Consider the following 22,767-nt stretch of genomic DNA (forward strand, 5'->3'; position numbering starts at 1 on the left):
TAACCCCTCCCAAGCCCTTGATTGGTTTCTGATTTACTTTTTCTGTATTTCTTTATGCAAAATAAGCAGATTTGTGTATGTTTTCTTAGTTTCCTTTGTATCTCACACAAGGTAACATGTTATTTATAATCTCTTTTATTTTGCTCTGTTTACTGAAATGTATCTTGAAAATGACTCTCCATGCGGTTCACAGAGATCTCCCTTAGTCTTCCTTATGGATGCTGGGTTCCCCATTTGTGTATATACCGTAGTTTTTTCAACTAATGGCCTCCATTTGGAAACTTAAGATAATTGCCAATATTTTGCAATTGCACATAGTACTTTAATGCATGACTTTGTGTATTTATATATATTTTTATATCATTGGAGGTATGGTCAGGTGTATTCTCATGTGATTTCTGGATCAAATAATCAAAACATATGGAGTTTATAATACACGTGCATATTTTCCTCCACTGGGGTGGTATTTTTGAATTTCCACTATAAATATATGAGAGTGACTGTTTTCCCATGGCCTTAGCAATAAATTATATAGTCAAGCTTTGAATTTTTGCCAATCCTATGGTTGAAAATTTTGCATTTCTTTTATTAAACGTGAAAATGAACACATTTTCATATGTTTAAAAACCATTCTGAAAACTTTTTATAAAACATCTTTTGCCTTCTTTTCTATAACTGTTTTGTGTTTTTATTTCCCCAATGTTTAAAAATTAAAAGTGTTAAAAAATAATATTAGGGATATTATTGCAAATATCTCCTTAATTTTTTATTTGTGTTTTGACTTTGCTTATAGTGTTGTTTTCTGTGCAAAAACTTTGTTTTCCAGCTTTATTCAGATATAATTGACACACTAACATTTTTATTATTTTTACGTACTCATATGCACTGATCTCTTATTTTTTCTTACTGCAACTGACTTTTGACTCATAAATAGGAAGCTGTTCTCTCTTCCTAGGTTATAGAGGAAATCATCTACATTTTCTTCCAGAATTTGTATCATTTCATTTTTTTATAGTTATTCATGTTTTCTAATTGTTTCCATAATATTTCTACCTATTTCTTTTGAGAACACTGCTAAATATTTTGTTCTTTTAATTGTTATTATAATTAGAATATTTTCCCATCAATTTTTCTTATTAGTTATTTCTGATATATAAGAAAACTATTGATTTTTATAGTTATTGGTATCCATCTAACTTGTCACATTTTCTTTGAGTAACATGTCAAAAACTGAATGCATCCATTTTATTTTTCTTATTTTTATGCCCTCTATATCTTTTCTTGATTTATTGCATTAGCCATAATATAATTATATAGCATTTATTGTATTGAAGAAAACAAAACAACAAAAAAGAATCTTAATTTCATATCTTATGATTCATGTTGCAATTTAAATTAAGATGCTAGTTGTGACAGTGGAAAGTTTCATCTTCTTTGTGACTTTCCTGGGAATGCCTATATTACTCCATCATTAAAATGAAAAATAAATTTTATACCTATACTACCTATATTATACCCCAGAATTAGCATTTATATATTTTTAAAAGATGATCTCTAACTCAGTGTTTTTAAAAGTAAATATAGAAATAACTATATCTGAGGTGTTTTAATATGTGTGTCTTTAAAGAAAGATAGATATATAGATAGATAAACAGATAGGTGTTAGATACAAATATCTTATGAGTTTAATAGATAGTGTTTATTTTTTAAACATCATATTTTTATATTATATGTTTATGTATGTGTATATTGGTGAATTCTTCTTAATGGGATGAAGACCATAGAGTGGAGTAGTACTCATTCCTCAATCCATTATCCATCTCTACATCATCCATCTATCCATGCATCCAATGCATATCTCCCATTCACCTAGTGGTATTGAGCATAAAGCTAAGTTCTGGGAAACAAGATTTTAAAACTCTTTAACCCACAGAATGGTAGAGCATGTGTAATTTTGTCAAATTCCCTTTTTATGGACCTAGGTCAGCATTCATACACAGACAGTTACTTTTTTCCTCACCAAAGCACTGATGGCAATTTCTCAAGTGGTAATTGATAAATAGAAAACTTAAATCTCAGCAGTTGATGCTGTCTAATTTTTCTTAGAGTTTCATTGAGTTTTAACCATGTAATTTCATTTACCTATAATTCAAAAGGTTCATTGTCTTTTTTATGAAAAAAATCTGTCAGACAGGGAAGTACATAATGTCCACAGAGAGACATTACATTTGTCGCTGTAAAGACAAAATTGCTGCATATTAATCCATCACTTATTTCCTAGCTCAACCTCATTTGGCACATTTAATGAAAATCATTGATGGCTCCTAGTATAATAAACCTATTTCTAAAACAAAACAGAGAAGTTATAACACTTGCATATTTCACACTGAAAGAGTGATGAAAACTTCAGTCGTGACATTTCTTTTGTGATTTCAACAAAAGTAGTTAAAATTATAGCTAGGGAGCAGTAAATCACCATATGCTCTGTTACTTCTAGGTTCGGGCTCAGAACCTTGAATGTTGACAGAATTAACATACTAATTTGAGCTTTCCCTGGATGTTTCAGTTTAACTTTTGATATTTTTTCCCAAAGACTCAAAAGAGCCTTTCATTTAAAATGCATTACTTAGGGAACTGTTTTAATGATCTTACTTCCTTTCATTTAACAGGCAGAATAACATTTCTTTGAAAAATGATATCTGCCGAGAAGTTGATTATTGACTGGAGATCAGTAATTTTAGGTTGTGTAGAACATCTATGGGGAATTTTGGAAAGGAATCACTGACTCCCTTAATGTGGCTTTTTTCATGTGAAAGCAGCACATACATTATATTAGGAAGTAAAACTGAAGCTTTATCAACATGGCAGTTGTAAAATGCAGAGGGAGAAACCAGGCAACTTGTAGTTGCATCCTAAATGCATTACTTCATTCTTTGTTCTCCACTCCTCTCTGCATACCCCTCCATGTGGGCATCTCTAATGTGCAACTCTGATCATATTATTCCCTCTTTACAAGTCTACCATAGCATCCCACTACCTACCTGACAAAGTCCAGGTGCCCAGATCTGCCATTGAAAGTCCTACACAATCAGCCTAACTCTTGTCTCAAAGCTCAAATCTTGTTACCTTTCTACCTTCCCTGATCCTTTGCCTCTGGAATCTGCACACTCTTGCCTCTCTCTCCCTGTGCATGTCTACCTCCAAGTCTTTGTGCCCACACTTTCCTCAGCCTGGAAGTGCCTTCTCAAGTTTTCCATCTCCAGTTGCCCGAATCCACTGTAAAACAGTTCTTGATTCTTCCAACTAGATGTGACCTACTATATGTGCCTATTTTTATATATTTTCATGTACACAAGAGGGTTTATGTTGTACCTATTATTTTTTTTAAGATGTTGAGGGTAGGAGTTTATTAATTAATTCATTTATGTTTGCTGTGTTGGGTCTTCGTTTCTGTGTGAGGGCTTTCTCTAGTTGTGGCAAGCGGGGGCCACTCTTCATCGCAGTGCACGGGCCTCTCACTGTTGTGGCCTTGCTTGTTGCGGAGCACAGGCTCCAGACGCGCAGGCTCAGTAGTTGTGGCTCACAGGCCTAGTTGCTCTGCGGCATGTGGGATCCTCCCAGACCAGGGCTCGAACCTGTGTCCCTTGCATTAGCAGGCAGATTCTCAACCACTGCACCACCAGGGAAGCCCATGTACCTATTATTTTATTGTTTCCTTTTTTCACTTAATAATGTATCTGAAGTATCTTTAAATACTGAGCATGTATACCTCCTCTTCATTTTTTCATATCAATGTCTTTATTGAATGATTTTGAAGAATAAATGAGGAATGCCATTGTTTCTCCTTAATTAAAGATGAAACTAGAAGCATTAGAAAAAATTGAGGGCGCTAAGAACAGGGCTGTACCGTTCCTCAGTTTTTAAACAGCTTGCTTTGTATTTTTAACAGTTACACTCTATCACATCATATGGGCACACCATAATTTAGTTAACTGATCCTGTCTTAATGGATATTTTAGTTGTTTTCAGTTGTTGCTTTTTAAAAGTCTATTATAAACAATGCTGTTTGTTATAGAAAACACTCTTAAATATTTATACTGGAGAAATTTTGCAAAGATTATTAGTAGAATTTATCATGGCAATGAGATTGTTTTTTATCTTGAATTATATTATAATTATTTTAATGGTGTCTCTTCATCGCCATCCCCTCCCTCAAAGGCCTGCAGGCTTCTTGATAGCAGGGGTCATTGTCGTTATCATCATTAGCATGTATTCCTCAAGCTCTATGCTAACTGCTTTATAGATGTATCTCATTTTTTTATTTTTAAAATTTATTGAAGTATAGTTGACTTACAATGCTGTGTTTAATTTCTGCTGTACAGCAAAGTGACTCAGTTATACATATATTCTTTTTCACATTCTTTTAGATTATGGTTTATCACAGGAAATTGAATATAGTTCCCTGTGCTATACAGTAGGACCTTGTTGTTTATCCATCCTATATATTAGATGTATCTCATTTAGTCCTCAGAACAACCCCATGGAGTTGGGTATTATTATCATCATCATATTGATGAGGAAATTGAAGCTTAAAGAGGTCAAGTAGCTTGCAGAAGAAGGCAGTTATATTTGAATTCAATTTATGAGGCTGCATTTGAACTCACTCCTAACTGCTGTGCTCTCCTCTGCGCCCAGCTGGCCCTCTGGAGATATTTGCTGAGTGATTATGCCTAGAACAAAGCAAAGGGCAAACTTTCACAGAAAATAAAACAGACATTGGTCATATAAAGAAAAGACATTTCTTCTTTCAGCCACAAATTATCTTAACAATCCTGTTAGTTATTTTCCTTGAGGACATCTATCTTCTGGAAGAGGACATTTTTCTTCTGGGAAAAAATAGATCTGTTTTGTGTTTGGTTAATACCCATAGATCCATTAGTACATCCCTGAATACACAGTTTATTTGCAAGTTTTTAAGAGAAATTCTAACTACATTTCTTTGATAGGAAAACAAAGAGGGGGAGAGGAAGGCCTTTTATGATTAAAAAAAAAAGTTTAAATAAAAAGTCATTCATTTCTGAAATATTTACTGAGCATGTATTATATGCCAGGTGTTGTGCTACCCTCTGGAGGAAGCAGCAAGAGTAGAAGCACCTTGAACAATACCGAAAGCCTAACTAAACGTGTGGGTGCACAGAGCGATCATGGGTGCTCTGCAGGGATGATCCTGGAGAGTCAGGGAAGGCTTCCTGTTGGCACATGAGCGTAGCAATGTGATGTTCCAGGGTGAGAGTTGACCCCGGTGTGGGCACCGGGTGATGGGTTAGAGGTAGCAGCAGAGGTGGAAGGGTGCAGGCTGAGTGGTGGGAATGGCAGGACGGCCGGGCGTGGGTGCGATTCCCAGGAGCCGGAGGAAGGCGTGTGATCTCAGCACCAAGGATGAGAAAAGTGGTTCAAGGAGAGGCTGCCATTGGGCACTGTGGGTAATGATGTTTAATTATAATAGCTTTACTGGCATGTAATTCACGTACCATACAATTCACCCATTTTAAGTGTACAATTCCGTGGTTCTTAGTGTACTCACAGAGTTGTACCATCATCTCAGTCAATTGCAGAATAGTTTCATCACCCCAAAAGGAAACCCAGTACCCATCACCTGTCATTCCTTATTTCCACCTGCTCACTCCCCCATCCCTTCAAAGCCACTAATATACTTCCTGGCTCTATGGCTTTGCCTATTTTGGACATTTCATATAAATGGAATCATACAAGATGTGATCTTTGTGTCTGGATTCTTTCACGAAGTGTAATGGTTTCAAGATTTATCCCTGTTGTAACATGTATCAGTACTTCTTTCCTTTTTTATTGCCAAATAATTGCAGAAGTTTATTGACGAGTAAACGCTGGTGATGTTTTATCTTTGTCGTTGTATAGTGATTTCAGCAGCTTCTAAAAATACCTGAGAGACTTTAAGTCCCCAAATAAGCTCACCTTTAGGCCAGGAGAAACGTGAAATTATATCCTGGTTATTGTTATTCTTAAAACATTTAAATGTCATGCAACAGAATTATTGTCGATGGCCAACTGTGACCTCTAAAATAAGATAATACATATTTTCTCCTTTGAAGGAATAATAACTCCAGAATTTCTCAAGGTTTAATTTTTTGCAATATTATCAGAGTATGTAAACATGACACATTTTATTACTTCAATTATAGAATAAGTGGGTTTACATAGATCTGTTAAACTTTCCCAGTAATGGATAGAAATTGGTTTTCAGGACGGGAGGTAGGGTAGGGATTTCTTCTGTGGTAAACATTTGGACCTATTCTTTTGAAAGAAATAAATGGGACAAAGTTACCTTCCAGTCAGTATTTTAAATTGTTTTAAAACATAATACTCAGTGCAATCTTGCCTTTTTTTTTTCTTTCTTCCTTGTTTTGTCATGCCAAAATAAACAGATAGAGGTAGAATCAGATAGTAATTACTTTTTTCCTTACTATGAGAAACTCACTCTGGAAAATAATCTTTTGCTGTCAGATTACTATGAATTGCACAGTGAAAATGTGGTACAGCAGTGTGCTTTTCTACCCCAGCTGTCACTTCTTTGTTCCCTGGCTAAAAAGCTCATCGTTTTCCCCTAAGAGGAATACAGTGGAAGGAGCACAAACTTAGAATTAGAAAGAGCTAGGGCAAAACAGAATTTGAATTATGACTCTGTGACTCACGTACTTTGGGCAAGTTATTTAAACTCTCTGAGCCTGTATTTCGTCACCTGTGAATTAGGGGTGATGACATCTCTGACCTGGGACTCTTAGAAAGATTGAATTAGAAAGCATACGTAAGCACCCACTAGTGTGCCTGGCATACTAAATGGTAGTTATTAAAGAAGGAAGAGTATGACTCCACGTGACACACATGGTTCTTTAGTTGTTTTATGCCTTGCTTTCCACGTTAAAACAGTGTCGCAGTGTTGCCAAGAACTGTGCTTAATATTACTCTCACCCAACCAATCAAATAGAAGAGTGTTATATATATATATATATATATATATATATATATATATATATATATATATATATATATATTTTTTTTTTTTTTAAAGTAGTATTTTACTCCAGCTTTCTGGGGTTTTTTTTGTGTGTTTTTTATAAATTTATTTATTTTTAGCTGTGTTGGGTCTTCGTTTCAGTGCGAGGGCTTTCTCTAGTTGCGGCAAGCGGGGGCCACTCTTCATTGCGGTGCGCGAGCCTCTCACTATCGCGGCCTCTCCTGTTGCGGAGCACAGGCTCCCGACGCGCAGGCTCAGTAGTTGTGGCCCACGGGCCCAATCGCTCCGCCGCATGTTGGATCCTCCAAGACCAGGGCTCGAACCCGTGTCCCCTGCACTGGCAGGCAGACTCTCAACCACTGCGCCACCAGGGAAGCCCCGAAGAGTTATATTTTTTAAATTTCATTATTATTTTATTTATTTTATACTTACATACAATTATACTTTTTTTTTTTTTTTTTTTTTTTTTTGCTGTACGCGGGCCTCTCACTGCTGTGGCCTCTCCCGTTGCGGAGCACAGGCTCCGGACACACAGGCTCCGCGGCCATGGCTCGCGGGCCCAGCCGCTCCGCGGCATGTGGGATCTTCCGGGATCGGGGCACGAACCCGTGTCCCCTGCATCGGCAGGCGGACTCTCAACCACTGCGCCACCAGGGAAGCCCCAATTATACTTTATTTTATATTTTTCTTATTTTATAAGACTATGAGCTCCAAAAGGTCAGAAACATTTCTAGCTCATTAAAAGCTGTCTGCAGCTGAGATTGAATAGGTATCTCAGTAACATTTCTAAAATTAATGAGTTGTGCATCTACTATGTGCTGAGCACTAGGGAGGACTTAGTAAGAGATCTAGCACCCAGTCACCATGCTCAAGCAACTTGGAATATGTGTTTGGTAACTACTGGCTAGGCTCCTTAGGTGCCCAGGTATTGAGATGGGCTCAGTTACCTAGAGGACGTGTGAGAACATTTAGGCAACTGTTGCCACAGCAGGGATGCCACAGCAGGGAGCCATGGAGCTCTGGAGCATCATGCAGAATGACCAGCAATGTTATTGACTCAGTACATCTTTGGCTGTCTGACAAGCTTGGCGCTTCAAGAGGCTTTTCCTTATGCATGTCTCCTGTCTTCATCTCAGCTTCCACTTGAATTGCAATTGCTTCTTCTGTGGCTACCACTTGCCTGGCTATCTTTCTGACTTTCAGGCTTCGCAAGAGAGGAGGTCTAGCTGGGTTTCTGGTTGGAATACAGTGTCGAACATCCCAGTAGAAAAGGCTCTTAGCACAGGTCACCACATGGATCTGTTTCCCCTGTGGTTTCCTGCTGCTACCGTTGGCTCCCATAGTGATAATGATTTAAGCAGCTGTGGCCACGGCCGGGTTTTCTGGGGTTCCCGATGTGGCAGCCTCAGTATTGGGAGGGGTAGGAAGCCATGACATTTCTAGCCTTTCCTCTGTAGAAGTGAATGGATGGCTATCAAGACAGGGCAGTTTGAGGTAAATGCCAAGAGACCGACAGGCAATGCAACTTCAGTGGAGAAAATAGCCCACCAGAGTGAGTAATCAAGGAAGGCAGAGGTAAAGTGTCAATCACAAATTGTGTCTCAGACCATGCAGTGCCCTCAGGATGTATACAATGAATACTTGCTAAATGGATTGTTGAAAGAAGAAACATTGGGTCTGCAACACTGAGAAAGTTTGTAGGGAGGCAGAACTCTGGTTTTGGGATTTCCAACCCACGTGTCTGTCCTAGTACCTCTCCTCCACTTTTGAATTGCCTCTCTGAATTCTCCCTCTATCTCTCTTTCAGGTTGGACTATATTTGCTCAAAATGCTATAGCCATGGCACCTGGGGAAAACAAAAACAAAAACTCTCTTTTAGGTATCATAGTGATTCCCAAAGTATTTCCCTGTAATAATTTTTCTTTGTGATATTATTTCTTTTTGTGAGAATAAAGAATTCTGTGGACAAATCAATTTAAGAAATGCTTGGTAAATTGGGCTAGGCTATGCTGTGGTAACAAATGAATTCTCAAGTATCAGTGGCTTAATTTGGAAAAGGATTTTTTCTTGCTTTTTCAAAGTCCTGTGGTACCTGTGGAACTTTCCAGGACAGCTGGCTTCCATGTGGTGACTTAGTGACCCGTGGTATTTCCATCAAATGGCTCTGCCTTTGGAATAGCATGATGCTCATGGTTTTCTCGTAGGAAATAATAGAGCTGGAAGTTCACACAGAAGCTTTTCTTAGTCTCGACTTGAAAGTGACACTAGTCACACACACTCACATTTCATCGATTGGAACTAGCCATAGGGTGTCGCCAGATGGCAAGGGGCTGAGACTCTTCCTTTGCTTAGGAAAGGTAAAAAACACAGATATGGATGAGCACTAGCAATCTCTACTACTTGAGCCAAATTGTGTCACATTTTTATAACTGTAGGAAATTTTTTGAAGCTTTGAACATGATAACACACTTTGCCCATCTTTAAAATGGGCCCATTCTTTGCAGTTTCCCTCAAATTCACTTGCTCATAGAACCTTTCCTTCATGGAGCAACTTACAGCATGACTATTCCATGGAACATATTTTGATAAACACTGAGATAGATAATTCCTACATTTCCTTTCTCACTGCTGCTACTAGCATCATTTTTTCTCATCTCCCTTGTGGTAGTCTTATTGGTAAACCTTTATTATCATGGAAATTGCTAAAAGCCTGCTGCTTGCCACTACCATTCCTAGCCGAATTCCAGTGTCTGCAAAGAGTCCATTCAGAAAAGGCAAAGCAAGCTGTTGGAAGATAGCAGAAGTGATTACTGGGTGACAAGGAAAGAACTGCCGTCTGGTGGTAGTATGGTTCATGCTGTTTAAACAGTCTACTAGCCCTTTATTTTAGAAGGCTAGGAGATGAAAATATTATCACTCATGTGAAATAACAGCTGTCACCAAGTTTCTTTGAGCTGCTGGGTGACATCATTATCTAAAAAGTGAGTAGCAGAGATGGTGGTTCTCGTTGGCTACTGTTAGATCAAACTTGATTGGACTTTCAGTTTATCAAAGAAGAGTCACTGAATTTCTGATAACTGTGAGCCTCACTGCTGGGCGCTGAGGAGGGTTAAAAGAAACATGCAACCTAGTATTGTGTATGGTAAGCAGCAGTAAGTACTTGTTGCTGGATAGACAATAAATATCAGTCAAAAGATGCTTGTTGAGGATCTACTCTGTGCCCCACACTGTAGTAAGCTCTAGGGATATGTTAGGGAATGAGAAATTGACATGGCGACAGTTCTCATAAAGGTTATAGTTTATTCGAGAACAAATATTAATCTAATAATCACACTTTCAAGTGTATAGAAACAACTTGAGATCCATGTTCTGGGTGAAGGGAGTGTGTGAAATCCTAAAACAAGGAGCCTGATGGAGACAAGGGGTGCACTGTTTAGTCTGCACTCCCAGGCTAACAAGGCGCGAGCAGTCTCAGATGTGGCAGGGGGCAGATCCCAAGTGTAAACATATCACTGTGTGGATCTATACACTTTCAATTTACAAACTATCTTTTTTATATGAAAGAGTTCTTTGAGCCTAAGTTAGCGAAGAACTTTGTCCTTAGAAAGACCTAAATGAAATTAGTTCAGTTCAATCATCAGCCTCCTGGTGGTATCAAGCGCAAATCTGATTCCAAGAGTATTGTTACCTTGTTTTTCCTAGTACATGGGTTTTATTAGAGTTCCTGAGGTAACCTATTCAGAAGGGGCAGTTGCCAAAGAGTACAGGCATAGTGGAGTATAGCTGTTTGGGAAGGATCTGAGTGATGGTTTAGAGCAAGAGTTGGCAAATTTTTTTTTTTAAAGGCCAGATAATAAATATTTTAGACTTTGCCTGGCATAAGGTTTCTGCCATGACAGAGCTCTGCTGCTATCATGTGGAAATTGTTGTTCTGCTGACTAGTAAGAAAATATATATACGTAAATATTTATTTGATAATAAATAAACTTTTAAAATTATTTATTTGTAGCCGGCCACAAAGACAAGCATTTTTTTCTTCAGTTTTTAAAATTGAAGTATAGTTGATTTACAGTGTTGAGGCGATCTCTGCTGTACAGCAAAGTGATTCAGTTATACACATACAGACATTCTTTTTCTATATTCTTTTCCATTGTGGTTTATCATGGGATACTGAATACAGTTCCCTGCACTATACAGTAGGACCCTGTTGTTTTTCCATTCTAAATGTAATAGTTTACATCTACCAATCCCAAACTCCCAGTCCATCCCTCTCCCTCCCCCACTCCCCCTTGGCAACCATGAGTCTGTTCTCTATGTCTATGAGTCTGTTTCTGTTTCATAGATAGGTTCATTTGTGTCATATTTTAGATTCCACATATAAGTGATATCATATGGCAGTTGTCTTTCTCTTTCTGACTTACTTCACTTAGTATGATAATCTCTAGTTGCATCCATGTTGCTGCAAACGGCATTATTTTGTTCTTTTTTATGGCTGAGTAGTATTCCATTGTATATATGTACCACATCTTCTTTATCCCTTCATCTGTTGATGGACATTTAGGTTGTTTCCATGTTTTGGCCATTGCGAATAGTGCTGCTATGAACATAGGGGTGCATGTATCTTTTTGAACTATAGTTTTGTCCGGGTGTATTCCCAAAAGTGGGATTGCTGGATCTTATGGTAATTCTATTTTTAGTTTTCTGAGGAACCTCCATACTGTTCTCCATAGTGGTTGCACCAACTTACATTGCCACCAGCAGTGCAGGAGGGTTCCCTTTTCTCCACATCCTCTCCAGCATTTGTTGTTTGTAGATTTTCTGATGATGCCCATTCTAACTGGTGTGAGGTGATACCTCATTGTAGTTTTGATTTGCATTTCTCTAATAATTAGTGAAGTTGAGCATCTTTTCATGTGCCTACTGGCCATCTGTATGTCTTCCACAAAGACAAGTATTTTTACTTCAATTTTTTTCTGAATCTTATATAATTTCTGGGTTAAGTGATTGTTGATGGCCACCATGGGAGTATTGAAGATGGGGTTGAATCTGCACTCACCCCAGAACTAGCCCTTGAACATAGGTAATATGTAAATGAATTAGTGTGGCTGTGTTCCGATAAAACTTTATTTATAAAATCAAGTGGCAGGCTGGATTTGGCCCTTGGGTCACAGTTTGCAGACCCTTATCTTAATTCACAATTCCTGAATACCTGGTTTTATCTACTATCAACCAGCCCATTTTGTTTCTCAGACGAAGAAAGGCATTTTGGTGACATCGCTTTGGTATTTCAAATGGGTTCAGCAAATGCAATGCAATTATAAAAATATCAGAAAAGCATTTTGGCCCTTTCCATCAAAAGCAATCCTTATTCATTCCCATGTGATTTTTCAAACTCTCCTTCTGGTACATTATCTGTTTTAAGTATTCAGTTCCAAGTTGGATACCAAGTTTTCTAGAAAGGCAGGTACTTTATTTCAGCTTTAACACCTTAGTGTGAAGAAAGACTTGAAGAATGAGTTTTGAATGAATGGAAAGGTTCTCTGAAGACCTGTCCACCTGGGGGCAAATGAAATAGAATGCTGCCAATAGGAGTATGCCTCCTGTCCCACAACTTTTATGGATCTGATACTGATTCTAATTTTACTGGAATATGATGAGAATTGAATAGCAGATATCATGATGATAATTATTTCAGCCTCTCCCTTAGATGGGAGGGATCACATTTTTAAACGTTACATGTTCTCCTTAAAATATCATATGTGATAGGTACTCAATATGCTGAGTATATATTTTAAAAATGAATAAATGAGTGAGCAAATAAGAGCTAAGATTGTGCTAGTTTTGTATTTTTGTATAATACATCAGTCAAGATTCAGGTAAAAAAAATAGTTGTACAGCTGACTATTTATCTATCATCTATCTATCTATCTATCTAGTAGTAAATAAACTTGGTTGGCCACGAAGACAAGTAGTTGTGGCCCTCAGGCTCAGTAGTTGTGGTGCATGGGCTTAGTTGCTCCGCGGCATGTGGGATCTTCCCGGACCAGGGCTCGAACCTGTGTCCCCTGCATTGGCAGGAGGATTCTTAACCACTGCACCATGAGGCAAGTCCCCAAAATCAGTTGATTTTCTTATGGCTTAACTTTTTCTGTTAAAAAATGAGTAAAAAAATAATTCAGCAAATAGCACGTATGTTCTAGAGTCAGCCAGACCTGAATTGAAACCTGACTCCTTGAATTACTACTTACGTGCCATTGGGCAAGTTATTTATCCTCTCATACCTCAGTTTCATCCTGTGTAAAACAATAGTAATCATAACTTTTAGCTCATAACATTATCATGATGATTAAATTGGAGAACTGAATGCTCTGCCTTAATGAGTGTGGAAAACTCTGTCTAGTATATAGGAATTCTTCAACAAATACTTGCTGTGATGATAATGATGGTAAGTTCTATCAATCAGAATATTATTTTTGATTTTCTTAAGCTTCTCTGCATAACGAAGGTGGCGGTACTAGACAAGTCATTAAAATGTAGGTACCATACATTATGAGATCTGAGAAGGCTGGGGGGAATTTTTTTTTCCTTGAAAGAGATTCAATATTTTGTCTAAATCACAAAATAAAAATTTAATACTCCTCCTTCCTAAGGAAGAGAATAAAGCATGATGCTGTCCCAAACCTACTGTCGCTTGTCAAGGAAAGACTGTCAGTGTTAATGCTACCCATTAGGAGGACATACAACTCAGCACAAAATCACAAACCATATCTACCGCTTGTTTAATACACTTCAAGTGTGTATCCTGGAGGAAATGCAGGGGGAAACTATGCAAAAAATCATACATTTTCCATTCCTCTTTTAGACTTTTCTGATCTTTTTACACCACAATTTAAGAATTCAATTTAAGAATTCATTCAAAAAGGTCACCATTTTCAACCTCATCATCTGCTTTGAATTTGAATACAAGCAGATTCTGCATTAGTGTTCTTTGGTATATTTAATGTTGATCAAACAAAGCTATATTCAACTGATTATAAAACAGAAATAGGGCTTCCCTCGTGGCGCAGTGGTTGAGAATCTGCCTGCCAATGCAGGGGACACGGGTTCGAGCCCTGGTCTGGGAAGGTCCCACATGCCGCGGAGCAACTAGGCCCGTGAGCCACAACTACTGAGCCTGCGCGTCTGGAGCCTGTGCTCCGCGACAAGAGAGGCTGCGATAGTGAGAGGCCCGCACACTGCAATGAAGAGTGCCCCCGCTTGCCACAACTAGAGAAAGCCCTCGCACAGAAACGAAGACCCAACACAGCAAAAATAAATAAAATAAATTAATAAATCAACTATATATATAAAAAAAGAAAGGAATGCAAGCCATGTCTAATGGATTAATAATATAAACAAGTTTGGGGACTAAGCAACAAAAATTGGAGTCAAATAAGCAATTAATATTGCCTAGGAACCTAAGGCAATAATGGAATGGTTACTTTCCGGTCATCAGGAGGCTATAGTTAATGGAATGAAATAACCACTGATAAATACACATACACATGTACACACACACATGCATGTATTTATACATGCAGACATTCTTACAGTTATCTTGTCATTCATTTAAGATACGTGTATTAAGCCTATTTATATTTCAGGCATTGGAGTTACTACAGTAATGTAACCAGACCTGGTCTTTATCCTCACTCTCTAGCTTGCCCTCTAGCACAGGAAGATAATTAGTGTCAGAATGAAGTCCAAGGTTCCACGGGCACATGTGGCTGCCAACTCAATTATGTTCTCTCAGGCATGGAATTTAGAATCCAGCTAGGGTATAATAAACAAACAGGAGAAACAGAGGAGAAATCAAACAGTGATCACTGAACTAACAAGAACAAGCAATGGATTGTTTCCCATTTCTGCCTAGTGTCCACCTTTCATTCCAGATCTGCTTGCTAGGGCTCTGTTTCTATTGATACAGGAAAAAAAAATTAATTTCATTTTCCACAAGCTTTTGTTCATACTGTTTTCCTACTTGGAAACGTATACTCTTTTCTGTCTTTCCCCAAATCCTATCCATTCATTAAGAAGCCCCTCTGCTTCCAAGAAGCCTTTATTAAGCACTCCATCCCTCATAGACCCACTTCTCTGACTTCCCAATTCCCTGCAACTGAATAGACCACATCACACAATTTAGTGTTTAGTTACTAGTTAATGTAACTAATGTTTAGTTACCTTCTGCCTCCTGTCTTTAGTTTTCCATCCATTCAACCGTAATATGCTAAAGGAGTTCTTTTTCAGAACTAGGTCCCATGGGGAGATTGGATGCAAGAGTTGGGGAGGATGCATAGGGAAGGGAAAATAGGAATGAGCTAGAGTACCTGCTTTCAAGGAGCCTGCTGTGAATTAGGGGCACTATGTCATATATGCACATTACTATGGGTTGAATTGTGTTCCCCTGTATGTTGGGGGGAATGTTGAAATCCTAACTGTCAGTATCAAAGAACGTGACCTTATTTATAAATAGGGTCTTCGCAGATGTAACCAAGTTAAGACGAGGTTGATCCTAATCCAATATAACTGGAGTCCTTATAGGAAGAGGAGAATGGACACCAAAACCCAGGGAAAATACCGTTTGACTCTGGAGGCTGAGAGTGGAGTGGTGTGTCTATGAGCCAGGGAACTCTGATTGCCAGAAACACCGCACCCTGAGAGAAAAGGCATGGCCCTGATAACACCTTAATTTCAGACTTCTAGTCTCCAGAACTGTGAGAGAATGCAGTTCTAATGTTTTAAGTTACCCAGTTCGTGGTAGTTTGTTATGGTACCCTTAGGAAACTAATATATCATGATTCCAAGGGAAGAAATGAGGCAAGATTGGGCCAGTTTAATGCTTTGGATGTTCTGAGGAGAAAGCAGTCATCTCTGTAGGGGATTGGTTGTATGGTGGGGGAAGTTTCATGGGTGGGCACTGTGTCTTAAGGCTTAGTGGGGTTTAAACATCAAAGATGGGAAGGAAGAAGAAATTACATTACACTTTTAGGAATTCACATGAGTAAAGGCATAACATATATGAATAGAATCCTAACATAGATTGTGTCCAGGGAGAGTTAGGTGCTTTAGTTTTCTAGAGCATTTTGTGAGTGTTAAAAGTAGCTGAAGATGAACTTGGAGAAGTAGACTGGGGCAAGATCATAGAGGGAAAACCTTCAGCAGCAGGATAAGAAAATCTATCACCATTTACTCAATAGGGAGAGAGAACTGGAGAGTAGAGAGTGACAGGAGTATGTATCCTTTGGGAAAACTGATCTGACCGTATCATATCCAGCAAAGGCTCTACAACACAGGTTACTGGGCTCCATCCTTACAGTTTCTGATTCAGTAGCTCTTTGGTGGAGCCCAAGAATTTGCATTTCTAACAAGTTCTCAGGTGATACTAGTGCTACTACTCTGGCAACCTCCCCTTTGAGGGCCTCTGGCATAGAGAGATGGGAATTTGAAGAGACATTAAGCCAAGAAACCCTTTGGAGCTTAATGCAATGAACAGACAAAAGATAAACAAGAGCTGGAGGAGTGGTGGTGGGCATGAAGATGAGGGAGAAGATTTCCACCACGTGGTCTTGGCATCTCATCACCTGTAAAGATTCAGGGAGAGAGAGGCGATAGTTATTCCACATCTTTTGCTCTGGGTGGTTATTGTAATGCTTTCTTTTTGTTTCTTGTGTGTTAGTCTTATTATTCTCACCAAATTAAAAACTCTCTGAGGACAATGACTATGTCATTTGGCAGGTGTATAAAAAAAACTCTTTGTATTTAGTATAATAATAAATAACATTTATCAAATGTATAAGGTATGCCAGGCACTGTGCATAGATTACCAATTTTGAACTTCATTACCAATCTGTGAGTTGGGTGTTACTGTTTGTTTTATATAAGAGGAAAGTGAAGCTAAGAGAGGTTGAGTAACTTACCTGAGGTCACACAGTAACTAAGGGGCTTAACCAGGATTTGAACCAGGCTGTCCAGTTCCAGACCCCATGTCCTAACTCCTACATTACAGCACTTCACCAGTGAAGATCTAGGAGCTTAATAGATGCTAGGTCATTATATCTGTTTATATTATATGACAACAACATAATCATAGAGGAAAATTAGGTGATACAAATAATCATAAAAAAATAAGCTTATCCATAAATCCACTACCCAGTGATAGGCACTGCTAACATGTTAGTATATATCTTTTCAGATTTCTCTCTAAGCCTGCACATTAATACACATATGGATTACACTGTACTCCTTATGATGTTTTATAACTCTTTAAAAAATTAACAGTACCATGAGCAGTTTCCTTGTCAATAAATATACTTCTATTATATCAATGTCAGTGGTAATTTATTTTTCTATTTTATGAGTATGCCATAATATATTGAACTATTCTTCTGTAGTTCGGCATCTAGAAATATATCCTGATACTGAGAATTATCTTATCTACAGATGGATTCTTAACCTGAAGTATACACCTTGGAGCGTAAACTCTGAACTTTGTTGGAAGGTATAAAAGTCATGCAGTTAAATTCTCCCATTTAATAGATGAGAAAGGTAAGGCCCAGGGAGGTAAAGTAGCTGTCCTACACTCACAAATTAGAAACTAGGACTGGTATCTCCTTATCCATCCACTCATTTATCCCTTCATCCATCCATCCATCCTTCCATCCAATATTAGTGAGTGCCTACTTTGTGTAAGATATAGTTCTGTGTACTGCAGTGACCAAAACAGTCCAAAGACCCTGCCGTCATTGGAGCTAATGTGATGGGGGAATTCGTAACCCTGTCTCTTTTTACTGCCCCACTTTGCGAATTTTGTAGACCACTTGGTTTTGTGTCTCCTGTAAAGGATGCCAGCGAAATAGAACTGCTCAGTGCAAGACACAATCCTTCCCTCACTGAGTTTATACCAAGGGAAAACTGCATCTTTCTAATGGAAACAAGCTGGTGCAGTCTGCTGAAACCCCCTGCAGGGGCATTTTCCTCCACTGCCCAGAGGTATTTAGGTATGTCCTGCCAATTTTTAACAGTCACCCTCTCCTACCCTACTCCTTACCCTTGAAGAAATACAATTTGTTTCCCACAAAAGACTGCAGTCAAGCTGAAAAATGCTTTCCTTTGTTTGTTCCTGAGCCACCCACAGCTTCAAGGTGGGGATGGCAGAGGGTATGCAGTTGTTTCTTTCTCATGCATTTCCAATAGAGATAGAGTTGCATTCAGGATCCAGACCCAAGGGATTTGCTCTGAATTCTTTCCTTCCTTGCTCTGATGACTGTTCCTCCACCAAACCTTTTGGAAGCATTTCATTAATTAGTGCAAGTCTAGATTTGTACTCTCAAGTTTAAAGTATCAGAAGACATTTCTTTGACTCAGACATGGAATCAGGCCATGTAATTGGGAGTCAGAAAAACTGGGCTTCAGATCCCTACTTTACCACATACCTACATGGGCATATTAACTTTTGTAAAGCTCAGTTTCTTCAACTGTCAAAGAGAGCTAATCATTCATAGTTCATATAACCCTGCACTTCTTTGTAATAGTGCTTACTATATTTAATTATGTCTTTTGTCACTTTGCTAGGTGACCAACTCTCCTCCTATGCCCAGAACTGAGGGTGTATTCCAAGGATACAGATCTTTCAGTCTTGAAACCGAAAGTCCCAGGCAAACTGGGATGAGTTGGTCACCCTAAGTTATGCAGTAAACATTAAGAAACTGTTTAATGTATGTCTTCCCTCCTAGATGCATGCTTTGTGCAGGCAGGTATCTTGTCTGTCTTGTTCTAAGCATAGTGGCTGATGCATTGCAAACACTTGATAAATATTTGTTGAATAAATATGTCACAGGGCGCAATGAAAATGAAATCAGTTAAAATGTCTGGTTCAGAGCCTAGCATATCGTGAATGCTTAATAAATGTAAGCAAGTTTTGTTATTTTCTGTCTGTGAGCACTCTTTAGTCTCACATATTTTATTGGCAATTTTTATTTTTCATGACTTCTACATGTTTCCAGCATAAGTTTCATAAAGTAATTAGGAGGACATAATGGGTACCACTAGATAACCATTCTGTTATTTTGGAAATTGAGGTATTTCAAAGGAATGTCTAAGGTGTTTTTTACACTTTTTCTTTGTGAGTCTTTCTGTTTGCTTTCCTACTTTGAAATGCTGATATCATGAGTCTCTTTCATCTCCTGCATCTTTTAATTTGGGATTCAATTCTGCCATCTATCAATACAACTTCCACCTGCTACCAAAACTTTAATAAAGTGGTTAAAGCAGGTGAGTTTATAAACCAGAAAAGTAGGATGGGGTGACTATTCGGGTGGTTCTGCAAGAGTGGAACAGAATGCAATTTGCCTCTTTAGAAGCCAATAAAATAGATTGTAAAATGATGATTTCCTGTCAGTTTCCACTGGACATGTGTTCCCCTGAACATTAATAAACCCATCTTCATTCTTGAAATAACATCATAGAAGGAACCCAAAGTAATTATCTTGAAGCATAGCATTTGGTGAGCGAAGTATCCAAATGAACTAAGATACTGACAGGATAGCATGGCTAATTGTATGAAGAACTGTTAGAACACTAAGAAATATTTTTTTAAAGGAGTAACGAAGCCATCTAGTTCATGCAGAGCATGATTATATGCTTTCAGCTATGTTATTTAATCCCCTTGAAGGCTTTTGTAGTGAGGTCCCATTATCTCAAATGGATGAGGACTCTTAAGACTTACAGAAACTAAGTACTTTGTCCAAGTTTATAGAGCTAGCCAGTCACAGAACTGAGGTTTGAAACTGGATGTGTTTGACTCTGAAGTGTGTGTTTTTCCTGCTACTTCATGCTGCAGGCATGTGTTTAATAAATGCATACCAAGCATCTTTTTCCTGCCAGGCTCTTTGCCAGACACCAGTGATTTAGGGTAGAGCAAAACAAACACTGAACCTGCCCTCCTGTTACTTGCAGTTTACTGGCGTGCCAGACATTGATATAGTTGTAGCTCAGGCTCCTCAGAGTTTTATTTTGGAGACTGAATGAGAGGTACAGCACTTGGCATGTGGAGAGAGTGCCCAGAAATTGTTAGCTGACGTTATGGTTATTAATTTACAACACACATGTTAATTATAAACTCTGTTCAAAGTCTATGAAGGAAAAGCACATGGAATTGTGAAAGCATATGAAGGAGGACCTGACCTAGTCTGGTGGATGAAGGCTTTCCCAAGGAAGGCAAAAAAGGAAGATGGGGAGGAGAGTTATCTAGGCGGAAGGAGCAGCATGTGCAAAGGCCCTGAGGCAGAGGAAAGCACCATGCGTTCAAGAAAGTGAAAGCAAGTGTGATGGAACTTTTAAAGTAGTACAACTGCAATAATTTTCTCTTCAGTGTTTCCCCTGACACCCAGCATTTCTCCAAGTCTTTGAGTTCACCTAATGACACCTTCACAGTTCTCATATCCTAATTTCCTAACTCTGAAAGCAGGCAATTCTGCCCATCAAATTTATCTAAAGTCATAGTTACCTGTACAAACTGAAAGAGACTTATCTTAAGGCACAAAGAAATCTTGCTTCTATTGTGTTCCAACTTTACAGATTCCATCCAAAGATTAGGTAGCACGCTGATAGGTGCGATTTAAATCCAGGGAGACAATTCTGTCTTCAAGAGAAAAGATAATTGGGAATGAGTCATTGTCTTTTTAAAGAGCAAACAGTGAGGTCTAGAAAATTTGCAGGCACAGGTCTTGCACGTGCTAATTCCCTGCCAGTGTAGATAGACTAAGCTACCTTGAAAGAGATTTCCTGGGGGTATTAGAGACCAAAAATAATGACATTAAAAAGAAAACTCTTGGGCTTCCCTGGTGGCGCAGTGGTTGAGAGTCCGCCTGCCGATGCAGGGGACACGGGTTCGTGCCCCGGTCCGGGAAGATCCCACATGCTGTGGAGCGGCTGGGCCTGTGAGCCATGACCGCTGAGCCTGCGCGTCTGGAGCCTGTGCTCCACAACGGGAGAGGCCACAACAGTGAGAGGCCTGCGTACCGCTAAAAAAAAAAAAGAAAGAAAACTCTTCTACAGAACATAATACTTACCTTGTCATTTTAGACATGTTGCATCTGTAGTGACTTCAAGGTACAGAGAGAAGGGGAAAATACAAGAAATGAAGAGGATAAATAATGTTTAAGGAGGGTTAAAGATTAATGAGGCTCCTAAAAAGAAAACTAGATAGGACAGAGGACTTCCTGTGACTGTCTATCTTATGCTTCCTTCAGGTCTGATGTGCAGGTTATTCTGCACCTGATAGAAGGAAGAAGAGGGTAGAGACCAGGGGAAAATGACTTTCTTATATGTCCAGAGCTGTGCAAAACTCAAAATCATATGGCCAAGGAGAGAGGATTCTACCCCCAAATCCACATCCTCAGTTTATCCATGGGAAAACATGGGGAGAGGCATTCTACAAAATACCTAGCCACTGCTTTTCAAAGGTGTCAAAGGAAGATGGAGAAACAGTCATAGATTGGGGAAGGCTAAGGAGATATGACAGCTAAATGCAGTGAGGTGGCCTGAGCTGAGTCCTGGTACAGAAAGAGGTGTTAATGGAAAAACTGATGAAATCTAATTAAAGTCTGCAGTGTAGTGAAAAGTATTGCACCCATGTTGATTTCTCAGTTTTCATAAATATACCATGCTTCTGTAAGATGTTGATATTAGGGGAAGCAGGGTGGGGTATATACAGGAATTCTGTATTGTATCAATATTTACCACTTTTCTGCACATCTAAAATATTTCAAAATAAAAAGTTAAAAAAATGGGGCCACACACACACACAAACCTATGGCAAAGGTTTCACTTTACAGATAAGGAAACCGAAATTTACAGAGGCAACATGCCCGCCCAGAGTCTTACTTTTATTTTTAAAATAAATTTATTAATTTAATTATTTATTTTTGGCTCCATTGGGTCTTTGTTGCTGCACGCAAGCTTTCTCTAGTTGCCAGGAGCGGGGGCTGCTCTTCATTGCGATGCATGGGCTTCTCATTGCAGTGGCTTCTCTTGTTGCGGAGCACCAGCTCTAGGTGCGCAGGCTTCAGTAGTTGTGGCTCACGGGCTCTAGAGTGCAGGCTCAATAGTTGTGGCACACGGGCTTAGTTGCTCCGCGGCATGTAGGATCCTTCTGGACCAGGGATCAAACCTGTGTCCCCTGCATTGGCAGGCGGATTCTTAACCACTGCACCACCAGGGAAGCCCCCAGAGTCTTACTTTTTTACTTACCTTGTTAGACTTGGGGAATATGGAGGTAAGAAACATTTTCCACCCTAGGGGATCTTTTCTCTGGGTTTGTACCAAAGGCTTGGAAGATCCTAACAAGATCTCTTTCCATCCACCATACTACATGTAGAGGCTGTTTTAGTCTTTTTTCTATCTGTTTTCACAAATGTGCAAAATGGCATATATTAGGTCAAAGGCTAAATCCTTGGTATGGGCTATAAAATTCTGCAAGGCTTGGCCTCTGCCCACCTTCCCAGGCTCACCTTCTCTCTACAGTTCAGCTATCCTCTTCTTTCCCCAAATGCATCATGCACTTTCCTGCCACAGGACCTGTTTATCTGCCTGGAGAGTGGCATTCTTGCCCCCATACACACATAGTACTGGGATGCCACCTTTAGGTCATATGTACTCTTCCATTATGGTCTCCCCCA

This window comes from Mesoplodon densirostris, chromosome 3 (genome assembly GCF_025265405.1).
Source record: "Mesoplodon densirostris isolate mMesDen1 chromosome 3, mMesDen1 primary haplotype, whole genome shotgun sequence".
Classification (NCBI taxonomy): domain Eukaryota; kingdom Metazoa; phylum Chordata; class Mammalia; order Artiodactyla; family Ziphiidae; genus Mesoplodon; species Mesoplodon densirostris.